Source organism: Cupressus sempervirens, chromosome 9, assembly GCF_028749045.1.
Source record: "Cupressus sempervirens isolate cs-2001-9-10 chromosome 9, ASM2874904v1, whole genome shotgun sequence".
NCBI lineage: Eukaryota > Viridiplantae > Streptophyta > Pinopsida > Cupressales > Cupressaceae > Cupressus > Cupressus sempervirens.
In genome coordinates this window covers 142100384-142117146 of record NC_143126.1, presented here as the reverse complement: position 1 = coordinate 142117146, position 16763 = coordinate 142100384, and positions in this window count along the sequence as shown.

The following is a 16763-nucleotide window of genomic DNA, read 5'->3' as shown; positions in this document are numbered from 1 at the left end:
TGAAAGTGTGATTGAAGATATTACTGAAGAAATAGAACAGATAGAGAAGAATAAGACTTGGACTCTTGTTCCAAGACCCAATGATAAAATGTAATTAGCAGAAAGTGGGTAATCATAAATAAGCTAAATGGAGATGGAAAAGTTTCAAGAAACAAAGCAAGGTTAATTTTTAAAGGTTATTCTCAACAAGAAGGTATTGATTATGGTGAAAATTTTGCTCCTATTGCAAGAGTAGAAGGTGTTAGAACTTTACTAGCATATGCAATACATAGAGGATTTAAAGTTTATCATATGGATGTAAAATTTGCATTCTTGAATGGAAATTCCTAATGAGAAAGTCCACATATAATAACCAAAAGGTTTTGTAGATCCTAGCAAAAGAGATATGGTCTACAAATTAAACAAAGCATTGTATGCTCTCAAGCAAGCTCCTAGTATTGGAAATATAAGAGGAGTAACTAAGAGGGAAGGGGTGAATCAGTTACTACTAAAATAAATCTTAGATCCCTTAGATATTAGTATAAAATAAACTTTGATAACTAAGTTTTCTTGATGCTTGGTAAACACACAGAAAAATGTTGTAGCTCAGTAAACACTGAAAATGTTCGAAAAATACTTAACATGAAAAACTTTAAGATATTATCTAAGATTTAATGTTACTTTAACTTAGAATTGAAAACATATAAGAGAAATAACATGAACACATTTGACACCAAGATTTAACATGGAAACCTAATTTGGGAAAAACCACCAATTGCAACTAGTTATAGATTTTCACTCTTCTGAAGTGAGCCCTATTAGGAGCCAACCTTGTTAAAGGTTACAAAACACACTATTAGGTGTGACCCTATTAGAGGTCTTAGGAAAATTAAATAGAAATTTCACCTTAGTAGAGGACTTACAAATTGTCATTAAGCCAACTTTGTTAAGAGATTTAGATCATTGTTACAATGGTTAGAGAGTAACAATGAGATGACCTGATTCTTGATGTAATTGAATTGCTTATTACAGATCTCAATTCTAGCTTGCATACTTAATACATTTTGATTAAATGTGTCTTTTTAGCTTCACAAGGATATTATTCTTATACTTTTTATTTGATTCCTCTTAGCATCATTAAATATTCAATTATCTTCCATGAATTCATCTTTCTAATTCTCAACTTGACCTTGTATTTATATCTTTCATATTGTCAAGTCAGCAAGAATATACCTTAGAATAATTAATATTCATCTCCTTAGTTAGCTAGAACCAGAAAAATATTCAATTGAACTCAATATGCCAAAAAAAAAAAATCCTTCATTAGTCGACCATGTTCGAAAGACACTAACTCAAGTACAATTTTCCTATGTTAACCTAGTGAACTTGATTAACACTGCATTTACACAAAGTTCCTTTGGTAACCAAGTGAGCTCAGTTAACACTGGTTCCATCCAACATTTCCTTCATTAACCAAATGAGCTCAGTTAGCACACAACTTTTGCAAACTTTCCTTTGACGCCTGAGTGAACTTGGTAGATACTATCTTCTAAACTAGGCAAACTCTGGAATGCTTGGTAGACATAGAAAATTGTCTTCAATGCTTGAATGAGCTTCACATATACTGATTGGTAATGATATGATATTTTTTGTAACATCAAAGACAATACATAATTAATCAATTGTATTAAACACCCAAAACTTGATATGAAAGATTTCATAACTACTTGATAAATATTGGTTTCAAAGAACAAATGATAACAATAGTTTATATATCAAAGAAGGATGAGACAAGAAGATTTTCTTAGCATAAATATTTGTGGATGAAACTTTATTTATAGGAAATGATGACTTATGAAAGGCAATTTTAGAAGAGATGAGTAAAGAATTTGATATGTCTATGTTTGGAGAGATAATAGGGTAAGTGCACCAAGTTGTAGTGCCAAAAGGGGCATATAAGTGGACATCTTTTTTTTGTTTTTTTTTGAAATCAAAAATTTCTAAACTTCAACAAGAATTTGAAGATAGTTATACTCAAAATTTTAAGATATGACAAAAAAAAAGTAGTAGTCCTTTGAATCTAGTTCCTAAACTACTAATTTTTTTTCAAAATGGTTTAGTTTTAGGTCCTCAAAAAAGGGAGCCACAAAAAGTGGTACTGTTTATTCTAAAAAAATAAGATAGTACAAAGTGTGGCCCCCCAAAAATGTGAAATATCTATGTGCTCCCCCTAGAAATGATTGAAAACTAATCTAAAATCAAAATTTTTTTTTCAAAGTGTTTAGAATGGAGTCTAGTTTCTTAAAAACTAAGTTGTTGCAAAATTTGATGAGTGAGTTAAAATCTATAGCCCAATTAGTACATGTTGGTTTTTGACAAAAAATGGACATACATTCAAAAGAATTTATAGATGAAAGGCTTGAAATAGTCTAAATAAAAGATAAATTATATGGTTATATAGCTAACATAGATAGAAACAATGTCATGTAATCTAATTCTATCGATGCTCAACCACAAGGAAACTTGAAGGAGAGTACACAAGAAAAATCAATCATTTATTGCATGTTTGCAACAAAACATGTCTCAGACTAGTTTACAATCTCCAAACCTTTAGGTTGAATCGCCAAGGCAAAACCAAATCTTAGGCTTGGTAGAATGCAAAGCTTTGAATAACACATGTGTGCTATAGTGCACACATGCTATTTAAATCTTTTTAAATTTATGTCTTAATAGAGTGTGTTGCTTTAGTGCACACGCACCATTGAAACCTAAATAGTGCATAGACAGGGAAGGAGAGAGGCAAAGTGAGAGTGAGAGAGAGAGAGAGAGATGAGAGGTGGAATGTGTGTGTGTGTGTGTGTGTGTGTGTGTGTGTGTGTGTGTGAGAGAGAGAGAGAGAGAGAGAGAGAGAGAGAGCAGAAAAGTAGGGGATGGGAGAGGGGAGAGAGAGAGAGTAGAGGATAGGAGAGAGAGGAAGTGTGAGAGAGTAGGGGTGGTAGAGAGAGAGTACAGGATGGGAGAGAGATTGAGAGTAAGAGATAGTAGAGAGAGAGAGTAGGTAGTGGGAGAGGGAGTGAGAGAGGGAGAGAGAGAGGACGATGGGAGTATGTGTGTGAGAGAGAGTAGGGGTGGCAGAGAGAGAAAGTAGGGGATTTGAAAGGGGAGAGAGAGTAGGTGATGGGAGAGAGAGGAAGTGTGAGAGAGAGTAGGGGTGGTAGGTAGAGAGTACAAGATGGGAGAGAAAGATTGAGAGTAGGGGATGGGGGGGAGAGAGAGTAGGTGGTGGGAGACGAATTGGGAGAGGGAAAGCGGGAGAGAGAGAGAGAGAGAGAGAGAGAGAGGGGGGGGGGGGGGTGAGGATGGGAGTATGTGAGAGAGAGAGAGAGTAGGGAATGGGAGAGGGGAGAGAGTGGGGAGATGGGAGTGTGTGTGTGTGTGTGTGTGTGTGTGTGTGTGTGTGTGTGAAAGAGAAAGAGTAGGGGATGGGAGAGGGGAGAGAGAGAGAGTAGGTAGTGGGAGAGGGAGTGGGAGAGGGGGATGAGAGTGTGTGTAAGAGAGAGTAGGTCATGAGAGAGAGTATGAGAGAGAGTAAGGGTGGTAAAGAGAGTAGGGGATGAGAAAGAGAGAGAGAGAGAGTAGAGCGGGAGAGAGAGTGAGAGAGAGTAGGTGGTGGAAGAGGGAGTGGGACAGGGAGAGAGAAAGAGGGGATGGGAGTGTGTGTTTATGAAAGAGAGAGAGTAGGGGATGGGAGAGAGAATGAGAGAGAGTAGGTAGTGGGAGAGGGAGTGGGAGAGGGAGAGAGAGGGGGGATGGGAGTGTGTATGAGAGAGATAAGGGGATGGGAGATAGAGAGTAGGGGGTGGTAGAGAGAGAGTACAGTATGGGGGGGGAGAGAGAGAGAGTGAGAGGAGGGGATGGGAGAGAGTGTGAGAGTGAGAGAGAGTAGTGGGTGGTAGAGAGAGAGTAGGGGATGGAAGAGAGTGAGAATAGGGGATGGGAGAGAAAGAGAGAGAGAAGGTAGCGAGAGAGAGAGAGAGAGAGAGAGGAGGATGAGAGTATGCTAGTGAGAGAGAACGTAGGGGATGGGAGAGGGAGAGAGAGTAGTGGATGGGAGAGGAGAGAGGGAGGGATGGGAGTGTGTGTGTGAAAGAGAGAGTAGGGGATGGGAGAGAGAAAGTAGGAAGTGGGAGAGGGAGAGAGAGAGGGGGGATGGGAGTTTGTAAGAGAGAGAGAGTATGAGAATGTGAGAGAGAGTAGGGGGTGGCAGAGAGAGAGAGTAGAGAGGGAGAGAGTGAAAGTGAGAGAGAGTAGGGAGTGGGAGAGGGAATGGGATGATTGGGAGTGGGAGAGAGAGAGGGGGTGATGGGAGTGTGTGTAAGAGAGAGTAGGGGATGGGAGAGAGAGAGGGGGGGATGCGAGTGTGTGTAAGAGATATAGTAGGGGATGGGAGAGAGTGTGAGAGTGTGAGAGAGAGTAGGGGTGGTAGAGAGAGTAGGGGATGGGAAACAGAGTGAGAGTAGGGGATGGGACAGAGAGAGAATAGAGAGTGAGAGAGTGAGAGAGAGATAGTAGGTAGTGGGAGAGGGAGAGAGAAAGGGAGAGAGAGGGCAGATATGAGTGTGTGAGAGATCTAGAGGGTAGGGGATGGGAGAGGATAGAGAGAGGTGGGGATGGGAGTGTGTGGGTGTGTGAAAGAGGGAGAGTAGGGAATGGGAGAGGGGAGAGAGTGTCATGCCCAAACATACTAGACAAAAACACACCAAATTTATTTTTTTTCCATTTATTTATTATTACTAACATTATTATTATTATCATTATTATTATTATTATTTTGTTACAAGTTCCCAATTAAATTTGAGATAGTTAGATACAAAGTTAGGATCACAGGTTTCACTTTCCTCATTCACACATTCAGGGGTTTACTCGAAGTTAAAAGCTTACTGAATCTTGCTTATGTATGCTAGGTCATACATCATTTTACCATATCAATTCCATGAATTACTTTTGGTTTTACTTTCATACCATACGTGAATTAAATACACTAGATCCATTTGTTAGAAGAACTAAATCTACTCTTAAAATTTAACCTACCAATTGTATAATATTTGGCTCCCAAAATTAATAGGATTTATTAAAAATATTAACTGCTTTACCATTAAATCCAACTCAAAAATCATCCTCTATCAATGCTTTAATCAAGTTTTCTATGCAATCCTCCCTTTACTACATTCCAGTTGAGGAGAATTCTTATTAAGGTTAAATGTATGAATCCAAAAGTTTTTGACACATGATTCAGTCAGTAAACAATACTTACAAATCTGAATACTACCCTTTAATTATTAATTTTAAGTCCTAACTATATTAACATTATCTAATCCTATATTTAAATTAAGTTCCTCTTTCTTTTAAAAAATCCTAAATTCTTTTATACATGATTAAATAACATGAATATGACTCAACACCTTAAATAAGATTTATAAATTCTACTTGGTAATCACAAAGGAACTTATTGAGTAACTTGATGATTATATTAACCAATAATTACGAATTCTTTATTACTAACCACAACTACCTATCTTATTAATTCTAACCTATCCTTTAGAATACCATCCTAACTCTCTACCTTAGACATGCTACTAAGTATATCACCATTAAACATCTAACCTCTATGCTAACTAACTTTTCTCCACCAACCATAATCCTAATGAGAAACCCACCTTAACATAAACATATAATAATTTCTTTTACTATAAGAAACCCCTACTCAAATTTGAATTCCACTAACCAAGATTCAAGTGTTCCTATGACTTATTAATCCTACATGCTAGCATTTGCCCCTAGGAGGAAATAGACACCCAAAAAAACATTAGTCAACTTAAAAAAATCTACACTACTGAAGACCTGACGCCTAGAGAACATTTCTGATTTCATGTTAGATGTTAATCAAGCCTCTTCCATGAAAGTACACCCAGCTGTATTAAAATAAAAATTTCAAGCTAAGATATCAATATAACACTAAGTTCAAGGTTTAAGGAGACCTTTCTTGATCCAAGGTGGAGCTGACATTATGTAAGAGTTCTACCCACCTTCAAGCCAAATCACATGTTCTTGGCAAAAGCGCAAGATGGGATGTGCTAGGGTGGGCTCGTGTCCTTTGGCGGCCTTGTGTTTGGCACCTAAGAAAGAGGATAGAGTGGTTCCCTAGGAATGTCTTTGTTCCATGTGCTTGTTAGGGGGGGGGGTGGGGGTTTGATTTGATGCATGCTTTATTCTTTAATAAAAAAAAACAACCCTTTTAAACCTATCACCCAAGCTGTTTAATGTCAGCTTTTTGAACTATTTTGTCTCCTATGTATGAGAAGAAGGAGGGTATGGGGAGCTCCCAAGGTGATCGACCTTAGGACATTTTCCAAGGCTTAGGCTTTTACATTAGTTGCTAGGTGCATTGATTTTAGTTTGTTATATACTTTTTATTATTATGTGTATTTTCTTGTCACATTTTCTAAAAAGGTGACACAAGGGTCACAGGCATAATGAGAAGCTCTTTTTAATGATTAAGAGCTAGTTAATGTGGGGACTTCTCCTAAGTCAAGTTATCATCTTATTATTGATTTGTGCATATGATCTTAGGAATATTATTTCATTATAATATTGCTCTGTAATTTTTGGGAAGGAATTTATTTCCTCACCATACATTTTCCAAAGAACTAAAGTGCATCTACAGGCAACCTTCCTTATAAAATTTTAAACTAAGTCTAATAAGGAGGTATTTCCTTCTATGTCATCAAGGTGATGAATTCAACGGGTTTTCTATTATCTATGTAGGCTTAAATGTGCCCAAGGGTTTATATTCCATTACTAATCTTCCAAAAGATAAGCACATTCTCAAGAGAGGCTAGCTTTGTATTAAGCAAGATATATCTCCATTTGAGCATACATATGAAACTATTCAGAAAACTTAATACTTCCATTGCATCAAATTCATAATAGTGAACCATAAAATTTAATCATACACATTGAAAGACAATGAGCTTCTTACATGAGAAACCATAAATCAAATGCATATTAAAATTATTATTCAAAATATAATTATGATTGTTTCTAAACATGAAACTCTCTCATATATGACTGAGAGGATAACCAACTATTTCTATTCCAATTGAAAACTATGCACATACAGATAGAGTCTTACAATACAATGTAATTAATTATGAGAACCTCCAAATTATTTTCTCTACCCCATGAACCCATACAAGGACCATGGGTGCTTTCCACCCAACCATAGGCCTCAAAGAGACCACCCCCGCACTAGGGGAACAAGGCTTGAACCAGGTTACACACACATACATCACAAAATTTTGCATGAAGACACAACACAAAACATAATAAACACCCTTCCATGGCTTGCACAATGATTCACCATTGGAATCATAAAATGTTGGGTGAAGGTGGGCTCTTCAAGGAGGAGAAATTTTAACATCATAAGTATCATATTGCCAATGCATTTTGCCTCTCAAGGCCGCGACAACATAAACAACATATTGTCACTGCATTGCCTCTCAAGGTCTCCAAAACAACCATCTTCTCCTCATCCACCAAACTTCCTTGTACCTCCCAAACAACAAGATTCATGGTCTTGATGGAGCCCATGCTCCATGATAATAAAACCCTCATCATGAGGTAAAAACAAAATTTTCTTTCTCACCTGCAATGTCAAGCCCAACTTCTGCCCTTCACCCAAGGCTTCTCTGCCCTCCCAAGGGTGGGTGAATACTTCACACTCATAATCACAATCAACACTCACATTCAATCAAAAAAAAAAAATAGCAAAAAAAATGAAGAACACCAAAACAAACCCAAGAAAGGATCTCCAAAAGCACAAAACACATTCACTTCTTTCCAACACAATAAGAAACTCATAACACATGATTGAAAAATGCAATGCATACTCCATTGATAACTTTTCACACTTGCAGGTTTTCTTATCCATACTAAAGAAAAGGTATAAAAGAACATGTTTAAGTCACCAACCTTGGTCCAAGCTAGGGTAAGGATAGTTGTATTAGAGCTCCCTTAATCTCCCTTCACAACCTAACTGTCTCTAAAATTAGAGAGTGGGTAGAGACCTCACCAATTTGGCAAAGCCTCTCTAATAAATCCTTCCCACTAACTTATTTTAGCAAAAACACTAAGCCACTACTTCTTACAAACTTGTCTCCTCTAACTTTTCTATTTTTGACTTAGGTGGAACATAGATAAGACAACTCCAAATTCGAATTGATGGAAGAATGCATGTGTAAAGGGGCCCTCTAGGTTGTCTAGGCACTCACATGATCAAATTTAGGCCTCTAACTTGTTGTACTATCATATGGATAACTTATTCTCACATAAAAGACACTTTGGGACCACCTAATGACCCCTAGAAACCCTAGCCAAGTCCAAATTCGAATTTCCTTTGATTGAGACTCCTCATGGAATTTTTCTATGTGAGGTTACCTTGGGTTATTCATCGGGGTTAGGTTTAGGTAAGGTTACTTCTTGACCAACCCTGAATGACATGGCATCTCGACATGGACAACACAAGTGTCAAGTGACACACACAAAATATCACATTACATTAAAATGACTTGTTTACAATAATGCATGAACTAGGCTATTAGACACATATACAATTCACATATACAAAATAAAATGCAATACAATGAGGTTTGAATATTTTCCATTGATTCAACCTTGGCTATGTCATGTTTGTACTAGTTTGAGCCTTAATTCCCTGTTAATCCCATGGTCAAATTCTTGCATACTAAACTCAAGCATCAGTAGTCCAAGAAAATCATGTAAACAATAAAGTACATAAGTGAAATAATCATTATCTCATTCAATATTAGACTTTCATATATTTCATAATCTCAAATTAACTTTCCCTTTCTTAATCATTTCAAATATTACCTTCAAAATATTAAAATATCAAAACTTACATATCACATTTGACATTTGAGTTCCATACTTCATTCTTTTTAATTAAATTACTTTTTCTAATAATTTCCATGTAAAATGCTCAAAATACTATAACATCAAAATTTATTTATCATGACATGGTTAATTTAATATTTTGAATAGCTTCATAGTCTATTTTTACCATTACGACAAGATGTTGAATCCACAACTATTGAATCCCTAGGTATGCGAGTTAGGTCTCAAGCATAACAAAATTTATCTTTTAACTCTAATTTCCAGTTTAAACATTACATTCTTACATTACAAGCATTTCTACCATTCAATTTCTATTAAAAAAATTTCAATAGCTTAAAACATGAGTAGAATCATTAAATGCATCAATTAGGTCATAATATGCAAAAGTAATTACGAATCATCAAAATGCAGATATCAAAATAACATAACCCTACAGTCTCAGAAGTGTATCAATACATAGGATTAAAATCACCATAATACAATTATTTCATTGATACTATGACGGATTGGGTGAGGCCTCACATCCTCCCGCCTAGGCATGAACCTCCTCCTGGAGTTCATCAAGTAGGTGTTGGTGTTGTGTTATTGCCTAGGTTGTATTTACTAGAGCTGAGCCACTTGAGTATTCTATTGTTGGTGCCAAGTAATCCAATCTTTACTTTGCTAAGGTCTAACTGTTAAGTTTCTTATGTCCTTTCTTAGGGTCTTCAACATAACATGCATCTATGGTCTTAACCAATTTAACATACATTATATACCTATGGTAAAAGAGGTTGGTCCATATTCCATAATTATGAAATACAAAAGGTGGTGTCATAGAAATCTTGTGTAGCAACTTTACAATGGATAATCAAAAAATTTATAGGTACATTAATTCTCTAGATGGTTTTTCAAGGATCCTCCTTGGTATGGCTATTTCAATACAATGTTCTTACTAACACAATTCACAAGAAATTGCCTCAAAAGTATGTTAAAAAAAAAACAAAAAGTGCAATTTTACAGAAAACAAACATAGACGTGGCCACATTGGTAAATCCCAATTAAAACAAGACATGTCCCTGAGGCACAATGGGACCAAGATCAAGAAATCTAGCAAAATGATCAATGTCAAATTGTTGGTAAGAAAAATAAAAATTATATAAATGCAAAATTTGAACAAGGGACTAACAAAATTTTACATTGAATAATAATTTCACAAGCATGATGTGGCCATACCAAGGTTCCCTGATGGAGAAGAGGAAAAATTGTTCTTTTATGGAACTAATGGCTTAGTAAGAAGTCTCATATCCCCTATGTTCTCTGAGTGCTTCATCCATAGGTCGTGGTTAAAATGGGTGCACTAATACATCTTACACCGGGTTATTGTTTATAGCATATGTTGAAATGTAATGGGTTAGGCTCCTAGTGTTGAAACTAGACTCTGCTAATAGTTGATCTCAGAAGGGAATGTATTCTTATGTGACCTTGTCATAGAAATATCCTGTATCAATGATTCAATTTAACATCCTATCCTTGAGGGTAAGCATGGTATCTATAAAGTATCATATAAATTCCTTTTGAAACCTAGATTCCCAATTTGAATTGTGTCCAAATGGATGTGCCTGAATACGTAATTATCCATATTATTCAACATGTACATTGAAATCACAAATCCTAGATGAATAATATCTATTTAAAATTAAGAGTTCTATACGATGGTGTGATAAGTAGCAATCATACTAAGGAATCCAACTATCGATTACATCCTATATCTAATATAGGAATATCATACCTTGACATTTACAAATTTGACTATACCACACAATGGTGTCTCGAATGGATTATTCTTCAGCATCATAGACCCCTATACGGAGATAATAATTCCTTTGCTATATTATATATATCAGGTACTCCATGGCCACCTTGATATCAATCATTTTGAGGTCAATTTTCACTTCTATCTACATTGTAACAAATATTAATATTACACTTGCATTCACATCCAATATATCATTCTATAGTTCAATTCAACATGTTTTGATATTGTTATATGCCTTTCAACTATTATCATTTTCCACACTAATTTTAGATGCTATATTTTTATGACACACTGACCCTACAACATTATTATTATTAATGATAATCAATTATAATTGTCACAGATAATTAATCCATAAATAGTTAATGTTGTTTAGTTATAGTAATAATGCTAATTGGATCATGAAATATATATTCTATTAAATATACTGGATATTATACCTTGTACTCATATATTTGTAATACCCTAAAATGGGTCTCAGAATCTAATTTTCTCCTCATCTTTCAATTGATCAACAAATTCCGAATTGACTCTACTTGATTTTAGATGTCAATTATAGAAAATCATTAATCTACAATAGTTACTAATAAATAAATAAATTATTTTATTTTATTTTTAAAATGATAAATTCATGAATATCAACATCTTGGTTATTAAACCCACTAAATCAATTAAAATTTTCTAATACTTTGATTAAATTAATTTTACATTTTCTAAAATTACATGGCAAATGAATTTATTAATTGTTTGAATTAAATGTCTACAAATATTTATCATTTGAATTTAAATATACAATTTTAAGAAAATCTCCAAAATCTCTTTTTGAGTTAAGAAAAATGGAAACATTGAGTGAATTTGAAAAGAACAAGGAAACAAATCATTTAACTCTCTCTCTCAAACGGAAACTTCTATTTCCAAATGAACACTCATTCAATCTCCACCATTCATCTAATTGATATACACCATTTATTTATTTTGGGTTTCTCTATAAATTGGGAATTTATGTCTCTCATTTGAGAGGATGAAATTTGTGAGTAAAGAAACTTTGTCAGTTTCAGTACTCCACATTTGTGCATTCAAAAGCTTTGTTGCATTCTCATTTAATACTTTCATTTTAGTTGTTAAATTGCATACATGTTCTAGCTTAAATGTTTTCTTATTAAACTCTTAGATTAAATTTGTATTTCATCTCATTTAGATTCATTTACTTGCATAGAAAATCTTAGATAAATCTTGCATTTGTTTTCTTTACAAATCCTTCATTCTAGTTCAATCTATGGTCACTAAAGTCTCTTACATGCAGTGGCATTGTGAAATGTGTATTTTGACACATACTATTAGTATTTCTTTATCAATCAAATGAATAAAGAAATACAAGTTTAGCTAATGTTAATTAGAAGAAAAAATGTATAGGTTATTCTTATTTTCTTTAATTAATCATGAAAATTAATTAATAAATCAATAAAAATAAAAAATAAAGATTATCGAGTAAAATCTATAAAATAAATTTGATCTTTCAAATGGAAATTCAATATTTGTTTATTGCTTTATTTTTATTTTTTTTATATTAGTAGTGCATTAGAAAAGATCCTTCATCTAGAAATGCTAGAGGTAATTTATTCTTAAATAAATAAATAAATAAAAAGTACTATTAATATCTTACTAAATATGATATATTTATCAATAATTAAAAAAAAAATTGAATGACCTTTGTTCTGTAATCAAGATATATATATTTTTAAAGCGTTGATACAATTAAGAGGTAAAAATAATATCTATGTCTAATCCTAAAGTTGAGAATACCACTAATGAAAGATCATTGTTCACCTTTGTGATAAAAATTCTAGCTCATTGATGCTATCTATATAAATATTTAGATTAATATGTAAGTTCTTATTAGTTTTATGACAATAGCTTGATTATTGTAGGAGAGCATTGCCTCTTTGAAATAAAGTACATATATTTTTACTGCGTTATTATATCTTTGTGTCGTCATTTGATGTAGGAGCATCTAGAGGTATAAGGGCAATCCTGTGTCACCCAAAAAAAATGTACTTAGACTTAGTTTTTGTTTCATGTCTTTACATTTTTGGATACCCATTTGGCTCAAATAAAGGTTCCAACTCTCATAGTTCATCTATTAGTGCGTTTGAAAATCTCGAAAAAAATAGGAGCATGTATTTGGGCCATCATTTCGGTAAACTAGAAGGTGTGAATTGGCCAGATGAATGTAATCATGATTTAGAGCATTCCAAAAAAAGAATTTGGTCAATAGGCCCCACGATTTGAAAGTTATTGCAGTTTTTCGAGTTTTGGAGACCTCCTAAGAATGCTTCAAAGTCAGGTTTGGGGCATTAAATGACCTTGAAAAGGGTCAAAAAATTGGGGACGAGAAAAGTTGGTCCATAGGGCTATAGAGTGCTTCGAGAGCTTTCTGAAAATGTAAACGGTTCGTCAATCGAAGCTACAGTTCAAAAGTTATGCCTTCTGGAAGTTCGGTTACCATTTTTGGATTCTTCTAGATTTGCACCGACTTCTAACATAGCTTTCAGAACCTTCTATTTCGTCGGTGGATGCCTACTAGCACTTTCTAGAATGTACTCCTAGTCCTTAACCCTCCGGGGTCTATTTAAGGAGATTTCTGGCATTGTAAAAGGCAGTTCGGAGTGGAGTTTGAGAGGAGGTGCTAAAAGGAGAAATATTCTCCAGATTTATGCTATTGTAAGCCCTTAGGGCATGTTCTGAAGTTTATTTTCTCTATACTATTTGTACTAGCTTATTTTCTCAGTTAATATAATTTCCCTTTTCTATTGTGTCCATTCTGTTCTTGTGTTGTGTTCCCATCAAGTGGTACCAGAGCAGGTTTTCCTGAGTGTGTAGACAGAGCGCCGATTATGAGGCAGTTTGCACCAGGACTGTGTGGTTGTGGGTTCGAGTTAGAAGATGCCTCCACGAAGAGAACGTGGTGGAAGGGCCAGAGCTATTGATCCTGAGGAGGTTAGAGCCCTCCAGAGGCAGGTACAAACATTGCAAGAGGAGCTTCATAGAGGAGCAAATGTTGCCGCAGGTGACAATAGTGAGGATGACAATGAAGAGGAAGTAATGGGACCAGAAGAGGAAGTTGATGGGGAAGTTCTGAATCCTATAGAGGAAAGGCTTTTTAGGGCCATTACTAAGTTTGGGAAAAGACCTACAATTGAAGCGGGTATATTTTCAAGAAATCTGAAACCAGATGAGTTGATCGATTGGATCAATGAACTGGAAGAATACTTTGAGTATGAGGATATAAGGGACCTAGATAGGGTTAAGTTTGCAAAGACCAAACTGAAAGGCCATGCCAAAATTTTGTGGCAAGAGGTTCAACTGGAAAGACTTAGAAGAGGAAAGGAGAAGATCACAAGATGGGATCACATGGTGGACAAATTTAAGAAGCAGTTCATTCCTATGGACTACGGCTTGATCTGTTTAAGAAGATGCATGGGTTAAAGCAAACAGGAAGATCAGTGCAAGAATATACAGAGGAGTTTTACTGACTCTTGATTAGAGTGGGGCATGCAGAAGAAAATAAGGAGAAGATTGCTCGTTATATCAGTGGGTTGTGACCTAGCATCCAGGAGGAATTAAGTCTGGTAAGAATGACTAGCATTGAAGAGGTATACCAGTTTTCCCTACGAGTTGAAGAGAAGCTGAATAAAAGGTTTGAAGGAAGACAAAGAGGGCACGGTCAAGGAGGAAGGGGAAGTGATAGATCATCTGGAGGCCGTAATGAAACCCAAAAGAAAAATGAAGATGTGGGTACTAGTAGAAACCAGAGGAATGAGGGTTTCAACCGCTCCCATGATCAAGACTTTGGAAATCAAAGAGGAAGAGGTACAAGACATGGACAAGGAAGAGGAGGCTTTCGTGGTACCTATTTCCATTGCAATGAAGAAGGTCATCGTGCCTTTGAATGCCCTCAACGACAAGGAAGGACAGATAGGAGAGCTGAGGGCCAAGCTAGGGTTGCTCATGTGGATGAGGATGCACAATCATCACATTCAGAGGATGCAGAAAGAGGAGAGACCTTGGTAAATGAAAGAGTCCTACTAAGTGGTGAGAATGAACTAGGACAACGAAGGAGTTTGTTTCGTACCAGATGCAAGTGTGAGGATAAATGTTGTGACGTGATCATTGATGGTGGTAGCACTGATAACCTGGTATCAGAAGAGATGGTCTCTAAGCTAAAGCTCAAGAGGGAGAAACATCCCGAACCCTATCAAATTTCTTGGGTAAAAGATGATCATAAGGTCCTGGTAAGTGAACAATGTTTAGTAAAATTAAAAATTGGGAGTTACCATGATGAAGTTCTCTATGATGTTATTTCGATGGATGTTTGCCATCTATTTTTGGGTAGACCATGGCAGTTTGATAGACATGCAACACATGATGGACATGCAAACACATACTCTCTGACAAAGGATGGAGTTCGCCACAAATTGAAGCCCATGAAAAAGGAAGGTGAAAAGGTATGTAGCAGTGCTAGGATTTGTCTTGTTGCTGGAAGGAAGTTTTTAGATGGCATGAAACATCAGCATATGTGCTATGCTTTGATTCCTAGGAAAGATAAAGAAGGTAGTAGTGAAATACCATTTGAAGTTTTAGATTTACTAGGGAAATTTGGAGATATTATCTCTGATAATGTTCCAGATGGATTGCCACCAGTAAGGCAAATCAGTCATCAGATAGATCTGATTCTAGGAGCTATTTTGCCTAACAAGGCTGCTCGCAGGATGACTCCTACTGAAACAGAGGAGCTAAATAGATAGGTTCAGGAGCTGTTGAGGAAGGGCTTGATTCAAGAGAGCCTGAGTCCATGTGCAGTACTTGCAGTACTTGCACCAAAGAAGGATGGAGAGTGGAGGATGTGTACAGATTCTCGAGCTATAAATAGGATAACCATCAAGTACCGGTTTCCTTTACCAAGGATGGATGATCTTATGGACTGCTTGAGTGGAGCTCAGTACTTCACAAAGATAGATCTGAAGAGTTGCTATCATCAGATACAGATTCGAGAAGGAGATGAGTGGAAAACAGCCTTCAAGACCAAGGAGGGTCTTTATGAGTGGTTAGTCATGCCCTTTCGATTGACGAACGCCCCAAGCACCTTCATGCAGCTCATGAATGAGGTACTTAAGAATTTCTTGGGAAAATTTGTTATTGTCTATTTAGATGATATTTTAATTTTCAGCAAGACTTTGGAAGAACATTTACTGCATATTCGTAGTGTCCTTGAAAGGCTAAGGGAAGAGAAACTGTTAATTAATCTAAAGAAGTGTGTCTTTGCAAAAAGGGAGTTAGTCTATTTGGGATTTGTTATATCACTTGAAGGTCTCAAAATGGATCCAGAGAAGGTAAAAGCCATCTTGGAATGGCCTACTCCAAGGTCTGCTACTGAGGTAAGATCATTTCATGGTTTGGTTAGTTTTTACAGGAAGTTTATTAAGAATTTCAGTGGCATATGTGCACCCCTAACTGATACAATATGAGGGGATAGAAAAGAGTTCAAATGGACTGCAGCAGCTGCGAGAAGTTTTGAATTGTTGAAGAAGAAGGTGACTGAACAGCCTGTGTTAGCACTTCCAGATTTTAGAAAAGTATTCCAGGTGGATTGTGATGCTAGTGGTAGTGCTATTGGGGCTGTATTAAGCCAAGAAGGTAATCCTATTGCATATTTTAGTGAAAAATTGAATGATGCAAAGAAGAAGTATTCTGTTTATGATTAAGAGTTCTATGCAATAGTTCAGGCCTTAAAGAAATGGAGGCATTATTTATTACCAAAGGAATTTGTTTTGTATACTGATCATCAGGCATTACAGTACCTAAATAGCCAAGGTAAATTGAATCAAAGGCATATGAAGTGGGTAGAATTCTTGCAGAGTTATACATTTGTGTTGAAGCATAAAAGTGGAAAATCTAATAGGGTTGCAGATGCACTAAGTAGGAGACAGTTGTTGATTACAACAATGCAGGTTGA